This window comes from Chamaea fasciata, unplaced genomic scaffold (assembly GCF_029207755.1).
Source record: "Chamaea fasciata isolate MVZ Bird 193981 ecotype frontalis unplaced genomic scaffold, bChaFas1.0.hap1 SCAF_3, whole genome shotgun sequence".
Taxonomy (NCBI): Eukaryota; Metazoa; Chordata; class Aves; order Passeriformes; family Sylviidae; genus Chamaea; species Chamaea fasciata.
Window position 1 is genome coordinate 25,326,598 of NW_027094088.1, and position 25,066 is coordinate 25,351,663.

A 25,066-nucleotide genomic window follows, 5' to 3' on the forward strand; every position below is an offset into this window, starting at 1 on the left:
TAAGAAAGAAAAAAGAATATGAAAATAATACTTTTAAATATTCATCTGCAACTCCAGCTTTTCGTCTCATGAAGTCACAAAACCACACAACTTGCTTACATCACTGCCAAAATTCAAAAACTAAAAATAGGTCTATAACCTTTTGCTTCAAATTGGAATATGGGATTCTTTTCAAAAGACAGAAAAGAAAATGGAAAATTTATTATTCAAAAGTAAACAATGTCCCTTTCATACAAGCATTGTAGCACATATGTTCAACAGTAACCAAAATGTGATGTCAAAAAAGAAAATGACCCGGAGAATTATGATTTTTGGGTGAGGATATAAACAGCAGGAACAGACGAGTATTTAAAAATAAAGAGCTTATTATATTCAAATGAAACAAAGAATGAGGAAAAAAATAATAAGCTACAAAAATATATCTGTCAGCAAAGCTGTTTTGAGACTGAATGTTTCCCCCATGAGATTCTCAGGAAGCACCAGGCACCCTCCAGGTTTAAAGCTTTTATCCCTGGGCTCTGAGCTATATTGGTTTCCTGTATAAAAGGAATCGAGACAAGAAGAAAACATTTGACCGACTGCCCCAGCAATCATACAAGGTTTTACACTTTGTGGAGCGCTGCCTAACACAACAATCCGAGTATTGTTACAGGGGACTCAAAGAGTCCAACCAATTATGTCCCTTCATGGGTACAGCTACACTTGCCTTTGATCACCAGTCCTAACTACCAGCAGTAAAGCAAACACAAATCTGCAGACAGCATCAATAAGCAGTGGGAGTGAACACAGATACGCTGTGCCCAGTTGGATTCTTTCCCCCCCCCCTTTTCTAAATCACCATCAAAATTATCTACTGGTTGTCTACTCTAACGTGCAGATTCAAAGGAAGTGAAGAGTAGCTTTACTTACTGTTTTTAAGCCAGGCATATGTCATCAAGCAGATTTTTTTTTTTTAACAAGTACACTTCAGCAGAATTCTCTAACCGGGGTAAAATTCAGGTTCTAATCACCTGGAACCCGTCCATGCTTTTATTAAACTCTGTTTTTACACACACACAGATGTAATACACGTATTTGTGATCAAAGGGTTTGTAGAAACACTCTTCTTTCCACTCCACTATTTGTTTACTGTGAGGACTCTTTCCTCAAGATTTTCCTGCTAAACACAAGCTAAACACTCCTGATTTTCTGGTGATTTGTGCTATTACTTTGCTATGATCTCACAGTGCAGGATTTAATCAGCCAAGAGGTCTGGGCTGAGTGGGTGCCAGGTATTGCTCACCCAACACTGTAAATTGGGCTTTTTATTCTCACAGTGTACTAGTTCAACACACAACAGACATCCCATACCCAAGAAGCACATAGTCTTTTCAGCTCAAAGACACAGCTTCAGCATAAAAACCACAGTGGTTTTCCTCATGCAGAACAGACAGGTTAAAGACACAGATCTGAACAAAAGATTAGGAAAGGCAGTCTGGTCCAGCAGCTAAGCCAATAGCCTGCGACCTAGAAATCCCAGCTCTGCCTGTGGCACAGCCTGTGCTACTGGTAGCACCACAAAAAATCACACTGGCCTCAAGCCCTAGAATAATGCTGGGCCTGAATGCCCTTGAAATCACTTAAAGTCAGGCAAAGAACTTTCGAGGGTTTGGGCCTCATTTCCTTTATGCTGCAATGACTGTCTATATACTGAAAGATTATAACATTTCCCTCTCTAACCAAGTCCAGTGAATACCCCCTGTAAAAGAGACACCCAACATACCTGCCCAGGCTATGTGCTTCAAAGAGACATGAAAGCAAATATTAGGTTTCACATCAGCCTCATGATACACTTCTAGCAGTAAAACATGGGATTGCAATCCCACAGACCTCTGAAGAATTAAATAAAATCCAATTCTGTCATCCTTATGTCTGTGGTCAGATATCTCTTAGTAACTGGTGGATGCTAACTGGGATTTATGCCTACTGTCTGCTTTGTCTGGCACACGATTCAGCTCCTGCCACTGCATAAAGTGTTCAATTTATTTAGCTGTGTCTCCCTAACTGGCAGGGCCAGTCTTCCCTTCCAACTCTGCTGGTTTAAACACCTTGCAGTGCCTTTCACTTGGGTGAAGCCCTGCATCCATGGCTGGCTGGCAAGAACCCTGTCTCTCGTGTAAAGAAAGGCAAGACAATGCTTTTTGAACCACATTCCTAGAAAATAAGGATCAAATAAAATTTTTCCACATTCTCTTCAGGTAAAACTTTACATATTATTATTATTATCTAAAGCTATAACAATCATGCTGATCCAAAATTTAGGGTGGTAGAATCTGGAGGAAAGGGAAGTAGATATTCCTTGTAGTACACTAAAACATGACTTGGATTCAGTTTTCAACTTACTATAAACTTCACATATGTTCTCACAGCATCTTCCCAGTATCCTTGTTAGTTTTGCACATGATCCAGACGATATGGCATCTTTTCTCTCATCATTTGTCTGCCTAATCTATTCAAAATATAAGCTGGAGAATAACATATTTCTTTTGCTTTGATGATCTACAGTCCTTAACACAAGAAGAACTTTGTGAAAAACATTACTGTAGTACAGACACAGCTTTTTCGCTTTACCAGTACTACTTACATCTGGATGAAAAGGTAACACATGCCAAATAAGCAGTAAAAGCCAAAACACATGGGTGTTAGCCAAAAACTCAACTCAAGATTTATAATTTACAATCTGTTAAACTCATGCTTTTATGATTTTAAAAAATAGTCTACATAACTTTTAAGCAAAACCCCACAAGAAAAGAAGAAAATAAGCCAAGGAGAGAAAAGTCAAAGAAACACAAGGCGTAAAATGAAGACCGCATAGAAATTATACACAAGCCCTTATGCAGAAATAGAGTAGGTAAAATACAGTATTTACAGCAACTAAAGGTGGATTGAAGTAATTGCCACCCTATAATAAATTGGGAACACCGAAGATGTGTGAGTGAGACACAAGGTGAAGTTGCATCTAATATGGTGATTCACACATACTTAGAAAATCTGGTTGCTACTATACTAGTTGATGTCAGGCTGCATTTTATTCAAACCAATAAAATCTTTTGTGTGGTCTCTTGACCCCACTAATTGTCTAATTTACATTTAAGACAATAATGTTGCTTAGTAATTTTAAAAGGAAGTGTTCCCACCCTGGAGTGTTATCCCTGCATCTCTTCTGAAGAAACTGGTGAATGCTGCAAGTGAATGGGAGTTCCCTGCATCCTAGTTTGTAATTATCTCTCTTAATTGGTAAGGCTTTGCATACTAATTCTATCTGGCATGCTCAGAGAAGGCAAAATCTGGAGTTATTCTGATTTACCCCATCCTGTGTAGGTTAGAGGAAAAGTAAAATTCTCTCCTAAGCAGGCTTAAAGGATGCAGGATGCAGTCCAACAATGTGCAGAGTTAACATCTTTTAAGGACCTTGCATTTAAAAGAGTAAACCCATCTTGATATTCTGGCTGTCAAATGTCAGTACAGAACTCAGAGGCTCAGAGAGCTGTGCAGCATCTTAGGTCCAAACCTTACTGTACTAGAGGCAGGAACTGCATGGGTTGAGAGAAAAACCATTAGGCTTTAATAAATTATTCCATCCTTTCTACACTAATGTGCAAAAGTGATGGAAAATGCTAAGTGATCTACAAAAGAAGCTGTCTCTACGTGTCTTCTTCTGCTGTGGCATGAATGGAGAACTTGGGCAGCTAAGCACAGAGACAGAACTGGAATCAGTAGGGTAATTTCCCAACATTGCATTTTCATTCCTGACACTAAAGACAGTTTGTGTTGAGTTTAGGTTTTGTATATAATACAGTTGCTACTATTCAAACAGTCTGTGAGAGAACACCAGAGCTTTCTTGCTATATATAACACAGGTATAAAACAACTCAGAATGAGGTAGACCCTTCAGAGAGTGGTAGGTAGATATTTTGTTTGGTGAGTATTACCCCACTGACAGGCAGTCTACCAGCTGAGGCCACTTCCATCTGGAGTCTCTGTGTGTGCATACAAGCTGAAAGCAGAAGCTATTTCAGGCAAGAGAGTGCATCAGGAAATACCAGTATCACTGGTTTACATAATTCTGTTAAAAGACTCCTCTTTTGCTACCCATTTTCCCTGGGTGCAAAGCCATACCACAGTCCAGCGCCACATTCCTTACATCAGTGTGACTTTGTGGAGGGATATGTATAAATAAAATTGGATTGGATCTGCAGATCTGAGCTGATAAGGAAGAGAAAAAAGTTTTGCTGCTGGATATTTTTGTGTGTGGAGATGTTTAACCTGGATCGTTTCAGCATAGATTCACAAACAGCTGCATCAGCACAACAGAGCAGCAACAAACTGGCAGCAGAAACAGGCGTGAGCAGCAGGGGTAGGAAACAGGAATTCCTTAGTTTGTCTTGTGTCAAATCCAATTTATGTAACATCTAATTACATCTTTAGATTTTCCAAATGGGGGAAGGAAATAATCCTTAGTTCTTAAGACAAGATCTGATGTAAATTATTTTGTATTGCTTGTACTTACACAAGAAATAAGACTTGGACATACTGCATTCACTTTCAAGTTCTGTTCTGAATTGAACTAAGGGAATTGTTCCCTAAATGATTGCTGGGATCCAAGTGATCACAACTTATTAAGTCCTCTCAAACTTGCCAATTCCTCAAATGTTTCCAATTTTTTTTCCCAAATGATGCTGTGTTCATCCAGCAGTAAACATCACTAAGGCACCTGCAGTAGCTGATGCAGCGTGATCTTCGACAGATGACATATGGAGATGTGTGACCATGATCCTCACAAAAAGAAGGCAGCAGTGAACCCCTTTAAAGCTTGCAGTTCACTCATTTTGCTTTTAAACTGTACAGCAATAAAGGATTGACTATGACAGTTAAAAAGGATACCAGTCCCTGCTACTCTCCCCTTCTCCACCCAGCATTGCTGCCCAGTTGTAGGGTCTGCATATCTCTGCTCTTCAACTGCAGTTCACAGGGTAATACTAAAATAAGCAGTGGCTAGGTTCAAATGCCAGACACTAGGCAGTGGTGGCAGATACACACATTAATTCAAACTTCTACCACAAAACAATGTTCCAGCAAGCAGAAAATGTCCAAATGACAGATAAATCTAACAAATAAAGTATCCTTCACATCTCTGAATGAATATCCTTCATAGCTCTGAATTTCAGAGCTAAACCTGAAGCTATGTGTAGAGGAATACTTCCTTCCATTTGTAGAGTATAACTAAGAACACACCTCAACTTCCAGAAGTACTAAGAGCAGATCATAGTATGGAAGTACTTTTTATAAGGCACCATACAGTTCCCATCCCTATAGCTGCAGGTTTTCAGCAACTAACAGCCCAGATCGTAAAAGACTGGGTCACATCTCACTTAAAATAATTTTAACATATCCCAGCTTATACTGGCTGCCAATGTTATGAATGCCACAGGGAAGATAAATAAGAAGAAACTATTCTCTTTATCTCAGGTACAAGAAATAAGGAACATTTGGTGAATTTTTAGGAGAACACAATTAAAACAATATTTGGTAAGACAATAGCTTACTGCAATGGCTTGTTACAGAGGCATTCAAGACTGGCAGTTCACATGAACTCCTGTAGGATAAATCCCTTGCTAACTATTATAATCTGGAGAAAACTTACAATAGAGCAGTCTAGTTTCCCTAGGCTGTGCACGTGTATTTCATAGAGCAGCATTATACATGCCATATTTCCTGCATCCTCTCCTTAACTACTGCCCTCTTGCACAGAACACGGGGCAAGAGAAGTGAGAGGGACTTGTCTTCAGGAACAGTGTGGCTCTTTTAAGGGAAGCACATTCATATTGTCATTGGTTGTGTTTGTCATGTCCACAGAGACTGCAAACACCATGCAGTTTTGCTCCAGTGTGCACACAGAGCTAAGCACAGCAGTGCTGCAATCACAACTGAAAGCTTCTGACATTGCTGCAGGACAAACATGGAAATATTAACAATTAGTGACTGAGATAAAGCTCACATTTATAAATTCCCTATCTAAATCACTGAGGTCATATGCAATATAAATGCTTTGAACACATAGCTAGAGCTATTCCCTCTCTCTAGGATACCTGTTTCCACTCTCTCCCATGGATCAGCACTAGCACTACTTATGTGACCTCCTGGGGAGCAGGCTCACACTGCTTACTCCTTTTTCAAGTTACTTTTTGGTTGGACCAGCTCCCTGAAACAGTGCAGTAGAGTCATTTCAGCATTGTAGCAAAAGAAGTGGTAACCATGTATGATGGCAGACAGGAGGGAAGGCAAGGATGAGACTGACGCCTAACCTGACCTGGAGCATATCCTGAATCTTGTCTAAAAGAGAAGGCTATGGGCACCACAAACCTGAAGTGTTTTCTAAGTCACAGAACAGCACAGTCCCAGCCACAGGGACTGCCATCCTGAACTCCTGGGCAAAGATTCAGAAAAGTCTCCATGAGGCTGTGGAGAGTTGAACAGATCAGTGTCCCAGCTGGACACACACTTGGCAGACTGAGGCAAACCCAGGCATTTATAAAGGCAACAGCTACTGCCAGAAATTAACTGCTCTGCATAGGAGTTCTCCTTCCAAACATCAGAGGACACTAACTTTGGCCCCTAATAATTAGATGTAGTCAAGTGTTCTCTGACAACCCTGTCATTTCAAATGGTGCTTCTTCACATGAGGGACTGTGCCTGTGGGGCCTGGGGGCAGAAGCCAACTGGAAGTACCACACAGTACTTGTGTGCTGTTCAGAGGTTCATGTTGTGTACCCAACTGATCAGCGAGACACCAAGGGAAAATTATTTCTCCCAGATATCTTCAGCAATTCATACTACTGCCAAGTGTACTCCAGGCTCAAAATACAACTGTCTAGTTTACAAAGCCTTCTCATGGCCTTAGGACATCAGTCACCAAAAAGAAAATTGGATATGATTTTACCAACAGGATTCTTTGCTGGGAGGACCTTTTCATTTTTTACATGTACATAAATAATTTGGTTCTCAAAATGCACCTTCTAGCAAAAATAGCTGTCAAGTAGACAGCAATGAAAAGCTGTAAGTAACACCAGGCTATGATTTACATTCACCAAAACAGTTGGAGCTACTTAAGTATAAGCTCCAGCACAAGGAATTCTTCCTTCAAACAGAACTGAACCAAAGTAACACCTCAAGCAGTGAGAAAAATTTGCCCGAAACATTGCCAAAACAGCCCCGTGATCAAAACAAGAGGGAATAAATAAGTGTCTCAGGACAAAATGCTCATCTCTTTGCTCCAGGTAGTCTGTCCAAGGACTCCCCCCACCATGTGCAGCAGAAAGCTTCAAGGTTCAGCAGGCACTCTCTGGAGATGGGGAACTCACTGAGGTCAACAGCTAAGGGTGGCAGTGGCTTTCTCCAGGGCACCTCTTGAACTATCCACCCATATAACTTTAACCTAGCTTTCCATTTAAACTGATTTACATTTGTTTTACTTGCTAATGAGCCTACCAAAAGAGGATTGTAGACCCTAGGAGGATTTCCCAGCCCTCTTGATCTCGGGCCTTTTTCTGACTGCAGGGGGAAAAAACACAGGGTTTGGCCATTACTTGCATTTCAACAGTTATGGATCACACAGTTTCATATCACAGAAATTGCTCCAAATACTTAAAATATTCCCCCTCAAACCACTCAAGTTTAATTTTTCTCATGGAAAAAAAAATTAAAATAAGAGGCATGTTTCTTCAAACCAAAACACTGTCAGATCAGACACTGGCACAAGTTCAGACCTAACGTTTGTGAGGCTAGATCAAAGCAGAACCCCAGAACTAAAAAGTAAGAAATTAACAGGTCTGAATCTCTGTGCTGTGGGCTTTTTTGAAAACCAATGCCATTCCTACTGTGTACAGTATTTAAAGGTAATGGGTAAAATGGGTAAGGCATTTCCCAATGTAACAGGAGGGTGCAGGAGTGCAGCATGCCCAGGAATCGCATTCAAGCAGAACAGACCAGCAAGATGGGAGGCACCAAGAAAGGCACAGATGGAAGTAGTGTAAAGTAAATGCTGAGAGCCGGAGGGAAAATTTTCTGCAGGGATTACAATGCCTCAGAATGAGTGCTGGGAGCCCCGGGCAAATGGCTGCTTTGTCCGCCCCTAAGCAAAACCCTGTTTTATTACTTGAACGGTTAGAAGAGAGCTCCCTCTTCTATGTCCCTGAAGACTATCTGCCCACTACTGTCTCTGCACTTCTTCCCTCTGCCACCTCCTGTGTGTAACACCGGTACAGTGCTATGAAATGCAGCACAGGGACAGAGCTTGCAGAGACCTGCTCAGGCATTTTAAATCGCAGTTCTGTCTGAAGCTGCTCAAAGCAGATTAAACATGCAGTTGTAAAAACACCTGGGGTAAAATCCCAGCCCTGTCACATTTACAGCTCCCATGTTCAAAAGATTACTGGAGCATTGCACAAAAAGAGGATCATGCACACAGGTTTTGGCTGTATACAGAGAAATGGGGAAATTTATTTCAGCCTATGGCCCCCACATCACTGGTCCCTGTCCTAAACCATGGACAAATAACATCCAGAAAAAACAGGGGATTGAGACACTCAGGTCAGCAAGCTGGCCTCCACCAGAACAGGGGGACTAAGGGAAAGATTGACAACTGAGACGCTGCTAACACTCAGTTATCAGCTTTGCATTATCTCTTTTAATATCATTTGAACACTGTTCTGCTGCCAAAAATTTGTGGAAATTTCAGAGACTGAGGGCCTTGCTGCAAGGTCAAACTCATGTACGAAGTCCAACATGATGCTGAGCACTCAGAATTGCAGCTCACTGGCATGGGGCAACCTGCCAGCCACTCAGAGGGTCAGGGACTCTCACCCCAGTGGGACCTGTGGGAATTCTCAGTGCTCAGGATCAGCCTCTCTGGAGACAACAAAATCAAACACCATATTGAACCATCACTCTACCATGGTCCTTCTCATTTCAAGAATTTATTTCTTGGATCAGAAAAAGTGAAGAAAGTTCTCTTAATCTGTGAGAACTGTGAGGGGGGGGGAAATATCAATTTTTGTCCTTTTTCTTATGTACATTTGCAATTTGCTTTTCTCCTGTAGAAATCCAAGGGTCAGAGCCTAGACAGCACATAGCCCTAGGGGAAGGTGATTCAAAAGTGCTCTTTATTTAGTTTGCCTGAGCTCAGACAAAAGAGCAGCAAGGGAGAATAGATAATTTTGGCATCTGGGAAGAGGTGTAAAGAAACACTGAAGGGTGCCCACCAAGGCTGTCATTCTAAAGGCCTCTCAAACAATGCTGAAGAAATACTTTGTGACACTTGGAAAAGAACATCAGCATATATCATGCATTTCATGGAAAACCTTACTTAAGCAAATATGCCAGATTCAACAGTCCCATTGGGCTCTGTGTTCAGATTTTTTTTGGATTGATTGGATACCTCCAATTCAATACAGATTTACCCAGTTCCTAGCTTGAAGATACACCAATCTTTTTAGGACATCTTAAATGTGGAGATTAGGTGGCCTACGCCTGTGTAACTCAGCTAGACCTGTCATCAACCCCTTTGAAAAGATACAAACCACGTTTGCAGCATACTTGCCTTACCCTACAATGTCGCCAATTGAGGATGAAAGCATGCCAGATATTTCCACCCAGCTGCTAAAACAGAACTATTTTGCTTATAGAAAATCTGCCAACTACAAAAATAACTTAATTCCAGGTGGTTAGTGGTGGGCTGGGTGGACCAAAAGGGCATCAGTACTGCTGTCCACACAAAAACATCATGTTTTAGCTGAGAATATTTTAAAAAGAAAACCCAGGATGAACATACGAGGAACACCTACTTTCTGTGCATGATCCACTAAATGGATTGCTCCAGCTGATTGGAATTATATCTTGCATTTGCAGATTTATTTCAATGGGCATTTATGAGTAATAGAAGAAAAACCTGAAATAAGAGTCTTCAGTAGTTCCCCTGTGAATAAGGGCTTTTTGCTTTTATCCAGATGAGGAGATATCACCATACTAACACAAATAATGCTAAAATCCAGCTCTAGCTAGAGCAGAACTCCTGCTAAGAATTGACAAACTATTCAAATGTGACTAAATTGGGGCAAGGCCCAAGGTTTCCTAAAGCCACAGCAGTATCTGAGGAAATACTTAAACCATGAATGTATCAAGGACAACTCTACAGTGTCTGGCTCTTTCTGATGTCTCTACCCTAAACACTTCAGTAATCCAAATAAAAGTGACAGCTAAGTTGAAAGAGTATTAAAGATGGGCTGGGTTTATCAAAATGAATGAAAATACATGCCTATTTTCTGAAGTTTAAGGGCTATCCCTTGAAGTGTAACCAATGCAAAAATGCATAGCTCATTCCTTCTCTGATACAATCTCAGCAGAGAGAGGTTTGTGTGATGCTCTGTTTCAGCAGGAGAGCTGCTAGCTGGTTGACAGGTGACCCCACAATGTGTGATGTCCTCAAGTGCCATTTCACAGCCTTCAACACCAAGTTACTAGCAATCAACCTGGTTCAGCCAGCTGGGTCTAACTCCAGCCCACAGACTGCCCCATCATAGTCCTGCTTCATTGTACCTGAGCCTTTCCAAGGAAAGGTAGAGTCCTGCACCTGTCTCTGCAGCCAACCCAGAGCTGAAGCACTTTCACCTCTTCTGTCAAAGACCACACCGTTGCAAATGAGGCACAGAGGTGATGGAAAGCCTGCCAATAACTCTAAGTGCAAGCTGAGTAGGGGTCAAAATGGTGTCCTACTCACGTCTGCATTTGCACAGTTTGCTCTCTACAGAATTTTACTATTTAAAAAATGTTTTGACCTTCAAGTTGAGGATGCAATGACAACAGAAAAAGACATGAGGGTAAAATACTTAAATTTCTGTATTTCCTCATTTAGTAAAGGGAAATCTTAACTCATACTACTTATTACTCCTGATTGTTCAGACTCACTGAGCCTGTGAACACACTATGAAATGAAACTTTTCTTCTTCATACTTTCAAATGAATTAGAACATAATACTCTGCCCAATTCTTGGGTCACCTTCTGACATTAAGGTCTCAGCCCTGACCTCTAGAACAACACAACCAAAAAGAATTTGGCCGGCTGATATGAAACACGGCTTCCAAAATGTTTGTGACATGAACCTTGTAAAAGCTGTGATAAAAATTGTTCTCAGCACCAAAATAAATGCCAGCCCTGGAATATTCTGAAAACTCAATCTAAGGAAATTTAATCTGTGATCAACATATTTTCATCATATTCTACAGAAACAGTGTTTCTCCTCCGGGAAGACAGTGCTTTTATAATGATTATTGTGAGACTGGGTATAAGTCTCCCTTCATCTTGATTACTTATTTCACACACACACACAGACACAGACACACACACACACACACACACTCCTCCCACCAGTAATTTCTGATACAATCTTTACTTTCACATTCTTGAGTGACTTGTAGCAGCATTTTCACCTGTGTGGCCAACATCTATCATGTGTGCTTTGCTCTGCCTCTGAACTAATTTGGGAATCCTGTGTGTGCGCTGGGATCTCTTGCTTCAGCACACATGCCACTCGCAGTTTATGATAACGACAGGCAATGGTGCAGCTTCCACCAAAAGGAGTTCCTGTTTCATGGTCCCGTACTAAAAGCCCCCTGGGGAAGTTACGTGTCAGAGTTGAGTCACTCTCACCGTTCATCACTGCCAAAAGTAGCACATCCCATGCTCCAGCCCTGCCCTTTCTTCTCTCCATCCCAGCCATGCTAACACACCCTTTCTCTTGCATCAAACTAATGTTCATTAGAGCCTTCACTGAGCTGATTCAGTTCATTAACCCAGGAGCAAACAATTCACTTTTTTGTCATGTTAGTTTTCTTCCAGGCCAGCAGGTTGAATCTGTTTCACGTGGGGCCTGACTAGCACTAGACATGCTGCCCCACCAGGGACAGGGGAGAGGAGCCATAAGAGCAGAACAGGGCCCTGGATATCCCAGCACAAAAAAGAGATGATCAGCTGTAACTCATCATTTTACCTTTAGCAGTCTGACCCTGATGGAAGGTTTCTTTGCAGCCAAAGAGTGAAACATATGCAGCTCTTCTCCTTGAGCTCTCAGCAGTATGCCATGAACCCTCAGCCCAGTAAGGAAAGGCCCTGACAACCAACAGGGACATTCTGAACCTTATCTAATATCCTATGGACAGCCAAGGCAAAAAGTATGTTTGATGCATTCATTGCAGTTGCTGGTGGTTTCTGTGCTTGCCCATGGCTAACAGTTTTAAGATTGCTTGTACTGAGTGGGCATTTCACCACCTGCAACCAGGTGAAGCTTTTTGGGAAAAAAAATCAAACCCAAAACAGGTCTGCACAGAGTAACAGATAAAGGAGATACGGGAAAAGTACAAAGCTTGTCATATTCCTAATCCTAAAGGCCTTCCTCTTTCTGTCCTTATTGCAGATCACCTGTCCCTCCCTGACTACTCCTGCTCCTTGCCAGCATTTCGGACAACTTCTTCCTATTTGTGTGCCTCCTCATGTACAGAGACCCTACCTAATCACCTTTATACAGCTCCTGCAGCCTGTTCCTTTTATAAGGCCTCTAAGACCATTGCCCTACCATGCACATTTACAAGAAATCAACTACTAATTAATAAATAGCCAGAAAGCAAAAATCATACATGTTTGTATTTGCACATGAATATGCATCAAATACATATATACTTAAGTATCTATAGTATATTTAATACTGCTCTTTCCCCTCTGCCTCTGTTTTTCAAATGACAGGGCAGTTAAATTCCACTGGAGCTTAATTTCTGTGACTTGGAAAACATCATTTTAAGGTGCAATGCTACAGAGTAGACTTGAGATTTGCCTGGCTCCATCCAGTTTCTTCACACAAAAAATAACACACATCACTGAACCTGTGTGAGCTGACACTCCCTTCCAACAATGAAAGTGCTTTGTTACTTTTCCTTAGCAATAGCTAGGAGGGTAAGGTTCTTTCTCCACAGCTGTTTCTTGAAAACCTCCAATACGCTACGATGACTGACAGACCTTTCAATAGAGGAGGCTGGACATTTATTCATCATCAATTGATCCAAGCCTTTGATACCCTGATAAAAGGATGCAGTTGACTGCTTTGGTAAAGAGCCAGGATTTCAAAGACTGTAAAACAGTGGATATCATAAGTATTTAATCCATTTTATCAAAAGCAGAGTTAGTCTGCACAACTCATTTGCTCAGTGATACTCATCTACATATTAGCCTTACACACACAATCTGACCTCCGATACATGTCAGCTTTCAGTTCGATTTTTGGCTTTACTTCCTACTGTGTTTTGCATCCCAAATGCATCTCTTGTAACTTCGCAGCCAAAGTGAGTTCAATTCATACTTTGGCTTCACAGTAAAAGTAAGAGAGAGAGCAAGCAGTTCCCTCAAAACCTTCTCCTGTCACCATCACAGCATCCATGATACCATCAGTACCGGGTAGAGTTAACATCTCAAGCAGAAAGTAGCTTTCTCCAACAGCCACTCTTGCCACCTTTCAGCTCTTCAATGAATTGAAGCACTGCTCTGTGCAGTCAAAACCCCTTCAGCTCTGAAAATTATAAAGGAGGAAAACAGACTGGTCCCTTAAGGTTGTAAAAGCGGTTATGGTTTCCTTCCAATAACAGTTCCCATACCCTTTGATATTCTATCTACTTTATCATTTCCCCCAGTTTTGCAGAATAGCAGCTGTCATAACAGAGCTCATCTTCTGCATTGCCTGTCATTGCATGGAGGGAGAACAGTGAGGATGGAGAAAACACTTGTTGGGAATCTTCAGCTTGCCTTGGCTATGAGGCAAAGATGAGTCACTGCCTGACCCGGGAGTCAGGGGTCACCCCCTCTGGGGAGTCACCACCTTGTTCAGTCCACTCACAGCTAATCCCCCATGAGTGGCTCTTGCCAAAAGATTTCTTTATCCCCTCGACTGAAACAAAAAAAAATAACAACAGAGTTAACAAGCCCAGTAAAATCCATGACTCAGGCAAATCCTCAAGGATCAAGTGGGGAGTGGGAGGGAACGTAAACTAATCCGAGAGTCCAAAATGTCTTTTGCCAAAGCCTTTTAAAAAAACAAAAACTTCACAAAACTTCACTAGGGTCTCCTCGTTAGTGGCGATTACAGGAGAGGCATTTCTTTCTTTCTTTCTTAACTAAGAATCTCTTCTCAACAACACAAACAAGGGTGCCCATTGACATGGTGCAGCGCTTTCTAATCCATCTGAGCAGCTGGCTTTGTATGTCTTTTATACATACTGATGGAGGAAAAATGAAGGCTTCTTGGGGAGAAGAGCTTCTGTCTCTTCAGTGAAAATACTTGTTTCACTGCTGGATGGCCTGCAGTGTTCCTGGGGAATAGATACAATTTCTTTTATAGAAACATTTTACAGTACATAGTTTTGAATATCAGCAGTGAGTCACAGAAGTTATGAGGGATAATTTTCTTCTTTGTTCCCCAAGAGAAAATTACAAACATCTCAGACATTGGTTCTGCCACTAGTTTTCAAATCTGCAAACATCAGCCCAGGTTTCCTGGGGTTAAAATAAAAGTACTAGTGATGCTACTAAATTTCAATAGATGCCTCATAAAGGAACAGGAGGACAACTCAGGGCAGCATGTACACAAGAGCAAGCAAAAACTTTGTATGTACAAAAGGGCTGGATATACCTGTGAATTGCCTGCAATACCAGCTCACAGTGTTCTTTTCCTAGAACACAGTGCTCATTTCCTAGGTCATTTTAAGGGGTCCAGTGTGGGAGAGACAAACCCTCAGCTGCTGTCACAACTTTCAGTGGTTCCTATCTTGCACCATTACAACAGCTCAGAGCTGCTGGAAGCAAGCACTTCCCTCCATTCCCTGTCCCTGCCATGTGGCCCCTTGTGCTCCCAAGGGCACCATCTCCAGCACTCACTTTTCTTTCACAGAGCAAATAATAGCCAAAAAACTAAGCAAGCAGCCAAAAAACCCCACAAAAAACAACAACCAAAAAGAAGAGCTGTCAATAATGCAACTGGTGGGAATGAACACTGACAAGGCACAATCCTTCTCATCACAGTCTACAACTTCCTCATGAGGGCCAGAGGAGGGGCAGGAACTGCTCTCCTCTCTGTGGTGACCAGTGACAGGACCCAAAGGGATGGCCTGAAGCTTTGTAAGAGGAGGTTTAGGTTGGATAGTAGAAAAAGGTTCTTCACCCAGATGGTGGCTGCGCACCAGAACAGGCTCCCCAAGGAAGCACTCACAGCACCAAGCCTGACAGAGTTCAAGAAGCATTTGGACAATGCTCTGAGGCACATGGTGTGACTCTTGAGGTGTCCTGTGCAGGGCCAGGAGTTTGACTCAATGATCCTTGTGGGTCCCTTCCAACTCAGCATATTCTGTAATTCCCTCCTTGTAGCATTATTATTCTCTTCTGGCTCAAGATACACAATGTTGTATATTAATGCTCAAAGCCTTACAACACAATGACACAGGATTTGTCTTTACCTTCCTACTCCAAGGCCTTAGTCCAAGCACTCTCCTCTCTCAAAGTGGTGTCTCCAGAAAGCACTTTTACTGTTGGCTTTTCTGTCCTACTGTCCACACAAGTTCTCTTATAAGGATTCATACGTTATGGGTTTCCATAAAACTTGGAAATATTCACTGAAAGCTGGTATAGAGCTCTGAACAAATTAATATTTGGTATTACCTGAAGCGAATTAATTTGAAATTTTACACTGGGTAATGTAGCTTTTCCCCACATACTTCGTCTACCCAATTAGCTTCAGTGAGCTGAATTTTTGGTGGACTTCAATTTTTTTGTTTCTTGGTATGAAACACATCAAATAACAGGAATGTTGTCTCCCTTGCTGTCTTGCTTATATTTCATTTTATTTCCCATGTCTTTTTAACCAAAGAAGTTGTCTCTGTTTTGCTTCACAGATGAGAGCAGAAGATTTTCCAAACCATCATTTTATTAGCAAAACTGTGGGCCCTAGCCCTAAATTGAGGGTCTCAGGTGCTGTAAGGGGCAGCACCAGGAGGTGCTGTGGCAGTGCAGAGCTCTGTTAGAGCAGGTGCAAGATGAGGCTTGGAGTCAACAGCTCACTGTTTTGTCAAATGCTGTTAGGATTCACAGCTGTGTTTTGACCAGCTTCCATATCCTCATGCCTACATGAGAGCCCTTCTCAGGCCCAGCTTCCACTGAATCCCAAGGCATTGCAAAGCCTTCAATAGTGCACACTTGGCAAAGCTAACGCAAACACAGCCTTTATGAGCTCCAAAGTTGTGAGTCAGAGCTCACCTCTTTCTGCAGACTCCTTTCCCTTCCTTCACATCAGAAACATTTCCATCGGCCTACTGGTGAAAGACGTTTTCTAAAGCAAAATATGTTCAGATTTTGTGTTACATCTATAGGGACTGTTCTGCCCAAACACTAGAAACAACACAGAAAAATTGCTTTGAAAGTTGTTAGCAAAGGAAATTTTAACTTTATGAGCAATTAAAAATGCATGTGATTACTGGCCTGTGTTTTCAAAGAACATATGTGCATATCTATAGTAAAACAATAGGGAGGCATGACTGAGAATAAGCATTTAATCCTAGAAACTTTGAAAAATAGTTCAGTCATTGTTTTGAAGGTCCCAATCCTTTCCAGAGTTGACAGCTCTAAGGGTAAAGCCACTTAGCCTTGTTTAATGCAGGAATGAAAGAGCATGGGGAAGCAGTGCACAAGACAGCCTGAGCAAAGATACACATCCTCTGGGAGCAGCCTAGCTATTCTTTTCCTCTTAAGCCAGTTTCCCCTCAAAGCTGTGAGTAAAGGAAACAAAAAGTTGGATATACTTAAGACTTTTTAAACATAACTAGGCTCCTTCGTTTTTCATGTCTTTCATTTGCTGGGGCTTTGCAATTTGCCTTCAACCTCCCCGCTGTGAAGTCCTCAGTCAAGTCAAACCTGTTTGCCCTTTGTGTGTTTGTGTGACTGCCCTTAGACCCAAACTCAGCCAACAGTTTAGAGTAAACAGACCTACCCAGGGAGGAGATGGAATTTGAACTGCAAATCATGTGTGTCCCAAACAATTACTCCCTCTCCAGGTGAGGGAATGCAGCAACATTTCTGGTGTCTAAGCAAATTTCTCCGCAGCAGTTTGCGAGAATGGGAGATCGGTCTTTTTTCATCACAGGCAGGGCAGTGCCTTAGAGAGGCTCATCAACAAAAAAACCTGCTTAGCTAACTAGTCTGTTCCTTATGCTTACCTACTGCTGATTTGATGAGCTAATATTTTAAGAACAGTGGGTTCATCCCGGAACCACCCTCTTACCTCAGTGATTATGTCTAAATCGCTCTGCTGAATATCTTACATAAGACTTGCATAAGTGATGCATTCTGCCCCCTGGTAAATTTGGTTCCTCTAGCTAATGAGGAGTGAGCTTCCCAAACTGCAGAGCTCCAGATTGACCAAAACTGCACTGTTTGACACAGTGCTCATCCTGTGACTGACCTTTCAAAGAAGATTAAACCTAAGCAAACTATTGAAAAGCCTGAGCAAGCTGAGACCTGGCAACAAAGGCAAACACAAGCACAAAGGAATCACAAAGAGTAAAGAAAAGGGTAGGAATAAATAAGGGAGAGTGATAATCTCTTGCCATCTGAAAGAGCAGAGACCAGACACAGATCCGAGTATGGAGGGGTTTTGGTATGGAGCACCAAGATTTCCTCGCTCTACCTCCTCCTCTCACCACCACTGGTTTAGGGATGCTCAGATCTGGACCTGTGAACTCACCTGCTACATATGCATGTCCTAATTACACTGGATAGTCCACTCATCTCTTGGCCACATAATTTAAAATGTAAATTACAGGTCTCAGATAAAGGCTACCTATTTGTGAAAAGAGCATGTCCCATGAAGGACCTGCACATCCTGCTCCTCACAGGAAAACATCTCTCTTCTGCATTGACTTAGAAGATTTCTCAGAAGACAGGTCAGGGTGGTGGAGGCTGAGAAGGATCAGCCACATAATTGGTGTGGAGGGGTATCAATTCCAGGCTGTAAACTGGAAGAGAGCTAACTTCAGAGAGCTCCTTTAAAACCCTAGGTACTAATCATTATTTCATTTTCTCTGACTCTTTTCCCAAAGCTCAAGGATTCAGGATTTGTGTGCAGAGAAATGCAAGAAGATAGCATGTGCAAAATACATAGCCTACATTTCTCATACACATCCTGTTATCCTTAAGTCAGAATCCAATGGTACTTTGACTATCACATAGAAAACATGCATGACCTTCTTTATACAGAGAGTATCTATAGTGTTACTTAAAACTTATACTAAATTTGTAAGAAAGGTGGCCATTGGGACTAAACGAAAAATAAAAACCTAAGCAACCCATGAAACTCAGTGGTTGGGAAATACACTAATGAAGGTGGATGGTGCAACCACCATTTGCCTCCCTTGTCATTATGAGGCAGTTGTTATTACGTGATCACATACTGCCTAGACTCCTGCCCCATTCACTGCATAATTATAAGGAAAAGGAAGGTAAAGGGTTTAACGTGAAATGCCTTGGAAGCTTGGAGTCACTTAAGCTTTGCTTATAAGACACATAGCACAGTCTACACAGAAACACAGTCAAAGCTAAAAAACATGTCTTAAGCACCAAGTATTTTATTTGATGTGACCGGCCTGGTTATATAACTGGGGGCCAACCTGGGAGAGGCACAAACTTGGGATCTGGATTTGCTTGTTGTTGGCAGGTGCTACGTTGTGTTGTGACCTGTTCCAGCCACACCTATAATCACACAACGAGCAACAGGTAACTCCTGAGATTGCCTTTTATCTTTAATCACTTCCTGTTCACACTTCATTCTGCCAACACCTCCTGTCAGGATTATTGCTGTTTATTTCCCATGAATATCTAAGAATATCATTCATCCCAGCAATAAAGGTTTCCATGCAGTGAGGCATGCTTCAGAAGTGGCCTACAGTATTTCCTAAAAGGTTACTTGACTGACTTGTTGGTTGGGAAAGTAAACAGGAAGACCTACATTGTCTGTCATAAAAAACAACAGTATTAGGCAGACGGAGATCACTGAAGCAGTTACTCCAGTGTAGTTTTCTAGAAATTAAAGTCTTGTACAAGGATGAACTCATCTACCAGTGGCACGACTACTATGAGACCAATCTTGAAACTCTCAGTCAGGTTGACTTGTTTCTTCTTACAAATACTTGGATGAGACACAGTTACAGATTTTAGATAAACTGCATCTGTCACTTACTACTCAGACACAAGATTTCTAAGATGATGGTTTTATTTAGTTTATGATCCTAACTGCACAGTACAACAACTGAGTCATACCACAGCCTCTTAGACCATATCTCCGTCTCCCACCTACACATAATGATACCTAAGTGGTCAGCCTAATTGCTTTCAAGTTGGCCCTGAAGAGCCCAGTAATTAACTTCTCTCTCATGAGGCCCTGCAAGGGTCAGCAGCAATAAGTCCCATCACCCACCACACAACCAACTCAACAGATGGACATCACTGACCTTCAAGAAATGTTTGACAAACATTTTAAAATACCAGAATCTGTTTGGGAGGTCACATGCGAAGTTTTATCAGGGTATTTATAGATCTGAAAACAACCCCTTTTTTATTGAAGAAAGCAGTAGTAATAGAGAGAGAGAAAACAGGCAAATGAGGGCACACTAAATAAAACCATCAGAAAGTTACCCCGAAACAAACAGAAAAAGGACTGTTCCTTGCACTAGTTAATATTCAGCTGTGGGGATCATTGCCACAGGATACTGCAAATGTCAGCACTGAAAGGAGTCCAAAAGCAGCTGCACCAAGCCATGTAAGAGAGATCCATTAAGGGCTACTAAGCTCAAGGATACCATCTTCAGCTCCAGAATGCAACACACTACTGAAAACTGGGAGAGTTTCACTGTAAGGAGTAGCACTAGGTCTGTCCTTCTCTTTTAGGGCATTACTGAGTACTGTCAAAGGCAGGACAGCAGGAGGTAATATTATCATGACGCCCATTAAGCAAGGGCTCCAAAGTAAAACTTGTCTTTCCACCATTCTTCATACACTTCCTGTCTCCACTGGGCCAGACACAACTGTGATAACCTCAGCCCTGGTGAATGACTGCCAACAAATATGGTCAAAATGACAGACACTGGACATGCTAGAGCCTGCAAGAGCTCAACATCCATCACCCTTTTCAACATCTCCATCAGCTCCACAGAGTCTAACCAGTGAGAATTATTCTACATCTTCCATTTCACACTCTCTTACTCTCATTCTCTTTCTCAAATCACAATTTTGCCTTTGACCAGATTCATCTGCTCCCTAGGATAACAAAAGGAACACTTCATCTTCACAGCAGTTACGGGCACTTTCCACAGTGTTGCTTTTTTCTTCTTCTGTCAAAAATGTCCCACTTTATAATCAACATAAGCTGGAGTAGTTTTGATTGCTGTGTGGAGCTTCCCCTACTGCCGTTACACAGTTTCATAACTAAGACTTCTCTGCCTGAGTCAACTTAAAACTACTGAAAACGTCAACTATTTCAAAATTAACTATTGCCAGAAATAGTCACATTGCTTTCAGACAATCTTACTTTTGGCAGACATCCCTTGAATGCAGAAACTGCAGAATGTTTAAGTTTCCACCTATCCTTCATCCTCATTAGTGTTCAATAATGCTGGTTATTTCATAACTCAGTAATGAGTTGCAATTATATATTTAAGAGGCTTTCAAAGGGCCAGTTGTCTCCCAATGTGTAAACTCTTCATTTGTGTATGAACTGGCTACATTCTGCCTTATCTCTTGCAAAAATGTATTTAGCATTTACTCTCAATGACTCTACCTTCTTCCAGTTTCTGATGGGATCAACATTCCATGTAGTCAAGAAATAAGGAGAGCGAGATGAAGGATCAAGAGAAAGTCCTGTACTGCTGGATGGATGATTTGTTTCAGGCCTCAGGAACTTTCACACTCCTCACTATGCAATATAATATCTTATTTTGTGCTTGGTACTATTGATTCTCCTACATATAAATTATAGAAACTTTCCCTGTTGCTAAGAAACCAAGCATGCTCAACACCTCCTTCTTATAAAAAACCTTAGACAGTAGTCGAGAGGCAACTTCGTGGTTTTGAGTAAAACAACATTGATTTTTATGAGTCTAGTCACAGAAAATAAATAGCATATTGCCTATTTACCCTTATTTTATGGGTGGCATCTTAGCATTCTCTTTATCACTACGCCATGAATGAATGAAAGATAGAAAGAGTTTGCTGTATATAAACCATTCATCTAATTGTGAAGCTACTGCACACAATTGTTTGTACAGAGGAAAGACATATCAGACTTTGCTAGTGCTTGGAGAAGGAACAGAAAAATGATGGCCAGCAACTTTAGAAAAGCATCTCACATTAATGATTGAGTGGTGGTTCTTCTGAGTTGCTACTGGAGCAAAAAGCTATCTGCAGAGTACAGAGAACCAGGATAAATTGGAATACACCAAACACTTATTCTTTAACTGAATTCAGGCAGGCAACAGGCTCTAAAGTGAAATATTTTTTCTTAAACTTCCCTTTAGGAAGGATCTTACAAAATGGTGAGACCTCAGTCCACAGATAGGATCTTTGCCTAACACCTCATCCTGTAAGGTATCCATGCAGATTTTTAAATATTGCAAGTAGTTGAACCTGCAGGAAAAAATACTGTCAGCAACAGTTTTGTCAGCTTTTGCCTGGTTGGTTGGTTCGATATTTTGGTAGACATGTTTGACTTCCACAGGCATGCTCTCTGCCTTGTCTCATGCGATAGGAATTCAAAAACCCAGAATGTTTAATCGTTTGTTTTAACTGATGTCACCAAGATATACAAACACCTCTTTAAAACAGTGCCCTAAGAACAGAACAAAATCAATCCTTTCCATGTGAAAACTCACTGCTTTAGATCTTTCTTTCAGGCAGCAGAGTTCTTGTGTCCTCTTCCTGCAATAGGCAGAAGGACACAACCCAACCCAGAGGCAATGTTTCCAAGCATGTTTCCTATCATTTTGGATTAATCCTTACAGCAGGCTTTCATACATCCTGGAAAACGCATGCTGCTATAACCTTGCAGCTGCTGCTGGCTGTAGCAACCCTGTCTGAATCCAGTCCAGTGTAGGTCACCAAGAGTCAGTGCTGGAACAAGCACTTCTTTGCTCTTAGAATTGCATAATCACATCAGTTCCCAGCAGAGTGTCTTATCACCGATCATCTGGGGACAGAGATTTTTGTTAATTTGCCAGATGGATCTTTGGAGGGCAAGAACTTTCTGGAATACCTGAAGGAGAGAAGAGCTCTGTGCGGCCTTCTCTCCCATTTTTATTTTTACTGAAAAGTAAAGCAATCACTGTTAGCTTTGCAGGAAGATCCTCAGGGTTATCCACAAAAAAAACAGAGAACCTCAAGTAAGTAAAAGTCTAAAATAAAACAAAAACCAGTAACAATGCATTGTTTTCTCTTGCTTCTAACACAATACATGCCACTAAGCCCCTAAACCCAACACTGAGTTTATTTAATTGTGATTATGCCGAACACAAGATTACCGGAGCCAGAAAATGCCTTGGACTTGAATCAACAATTGTTTTCCATTTTGAAAACTTCACAATGAACATGGCTGGAGACTTGGCTTCCACTCCCTGAATGAAACCCAACATCAGCTCTGTGTCCCGAGAGTCCCAAAACTGAAGCGACCCTGATGCTGCAAAGGTCAGTGCAACCAAGAACCACCACTGAATTTACTATTTTTGCTATCATAATGTCTTTAGTGCCGAGTCAGGACCCCTACTGCACTAAGGAATGTGCAAGTCATCTTGAAAAAGTAGTCCCTGCACCAAAGACCTTACAGTACACATTTTAGCAGGCTCTATCAACTACACAGAACAAACAAGGGGGGCAGGAGGGACCTGGTAACCCAAACACAAGCACATACTGGCACAATAAGCATTAGTCATGTCTTACCACCAACTAATCACAAAAAAAAAAAATATTTTCCAGTAACAGTTCTCACTTTTACCAACAAGAGATCCAACAGAGCTTGTTTTTTCTTTTTTTTTTTTTAACCTCTCTGCACTCTCAGTACAGAACCACCTACAGACAGAAACCCCTCCTCTGTTATACTAGCATCATGACATTTTACTGCATCTTGTGCACTCGGCAGGGGGAGGGGAGGTAAACCATGGCAAGCCAATCAATTGGATGCAGACTGGCCTTTCTTTTCATAGTCAAAAGGTTTTATTTTTTCCTCTAAGAGTGAGAAGACTCCAAAACTTGTTCTTATAAGGAGGTGTCAAGGAGGTCTTTTATGTAAAAGCTGAGGGCAAACCTACAGTTCTCAAAAGCACACTAATTTTTCATCTCGCATGCTTTGTTCTGAGCCTGCTGCTCTAAGTGCACTCACCAGACCAACTTTTCTTAATAAGATTTAGTCCCCTGCACAATAGCTCAGAAAGAGTCAGCGATCTTCTATGTGCTATTTATTACCTTACTAAATTTGAAGAGCGCTCAGCTTATATGCTTATGCTTGCAAGGTTCTTGCTGGGTTGGAAAGGCAAGCCACTGATGATGGTATAAGGGGCAGTTTAGCTCCAGAGGGGGCTGTGAACACATCCTGAGGGCTCTTCTCCTGATGGGACATGAGCATAGGAGACCAGTTTTGCTCAGCCAAGGTCTAGCCCACGTTAGCTGGAGGCACTGTAGCTGTGTGATTCAGTCCATCACTTTTTGTTTCCACCTCAGGCTGGGAACTGCAGAAAGGGGTTGTCCTTTAGCTCCTCTAGCACAGGTTCAGATCTCTGGAATTCCTGGATCCTGAAGCAGACTTCAAAAATGCAGGAGAAGAGGCTGGACTCACCTTGAAAAGACATGTTACTGTAACACACAAGTCTCTATCCTCTATTAAATTAGAGGGGTCCTCTAATTATTAAATTATAAAGGGCCTTCTCCATTTCTCACTAAGCTGAGAAATGCTAGGTAAGCCAAACAAAGTAAGTGGCCTCATGTGTTCTCAAAGCACATCATCCAGACAGACATGGATCCTCTTTCCATTCAAAGCAAGGCACTGTTTGTGAGCTAACTACATATTCCCCCATGGTCACAGTGCAAGAAAAACATTCATTCTGTCTTTGACATGATACTATAATTCTCCAGGCTTCCTCACTATAGGGTTCAGGGTAAATTCCCCGTTTGTCCTGGCCTCACAGTTCCCAACAAATGAGTCCTAGGATGACAGAACATCATTTCACTGAACTAACTAGCTGCTTTTGGCTTTCTTCTCATTTCTCCCATGTAACACAGGGCCTTTTATCTTGGGGCTGTCTCCTCCTGGGCATGCCTCCAGCTAGCCTTAGTGCCTGCTGCACATGAGCACTGTCTACTCAATATCAGCATTGCTTTAAAAGTGTACCAAATGCAGGAAAACAGTTCCTTTCTCTCCCTCCCACCCCCCTTTTTCAATAAGAATTTTTCCATGTGGTTAGAGAAATAACATCTGGAATTACTGAAGGTTGCCAAAATGAGAGAATGAAAACAATGAGTTGAGTCACACTTGAACCTGCCAACTTCATATAATTCAGACCTTCTTGAGGCAATTTGAAGAGGAAAGAAAAAAAAAGGAAAATGTTTTCGTTTGCCTTTTACAATGCAATTTTATTTTTAATCTGCTGATGTCAGTTACAGAGTTGTCCCAGTCATAGCAACATAGTGTGGGCATTCATCCTTGGAGGACTGTGATATCACAGTATTTATGTATTTCATCTATACACATGCAACAGCAGATCAAGGTTTCTCTTAACTAAGCAGTCACCCACTGAGCTAGTGGAAGAATCTCACCCAGGAAGACATGTTGAGACTCACTGGATATTTTTACCCCACCCTAAAATCCAGTGCAGAGAAATTGAAATTGTCCTAAAAGTCCCTTCATTTTTC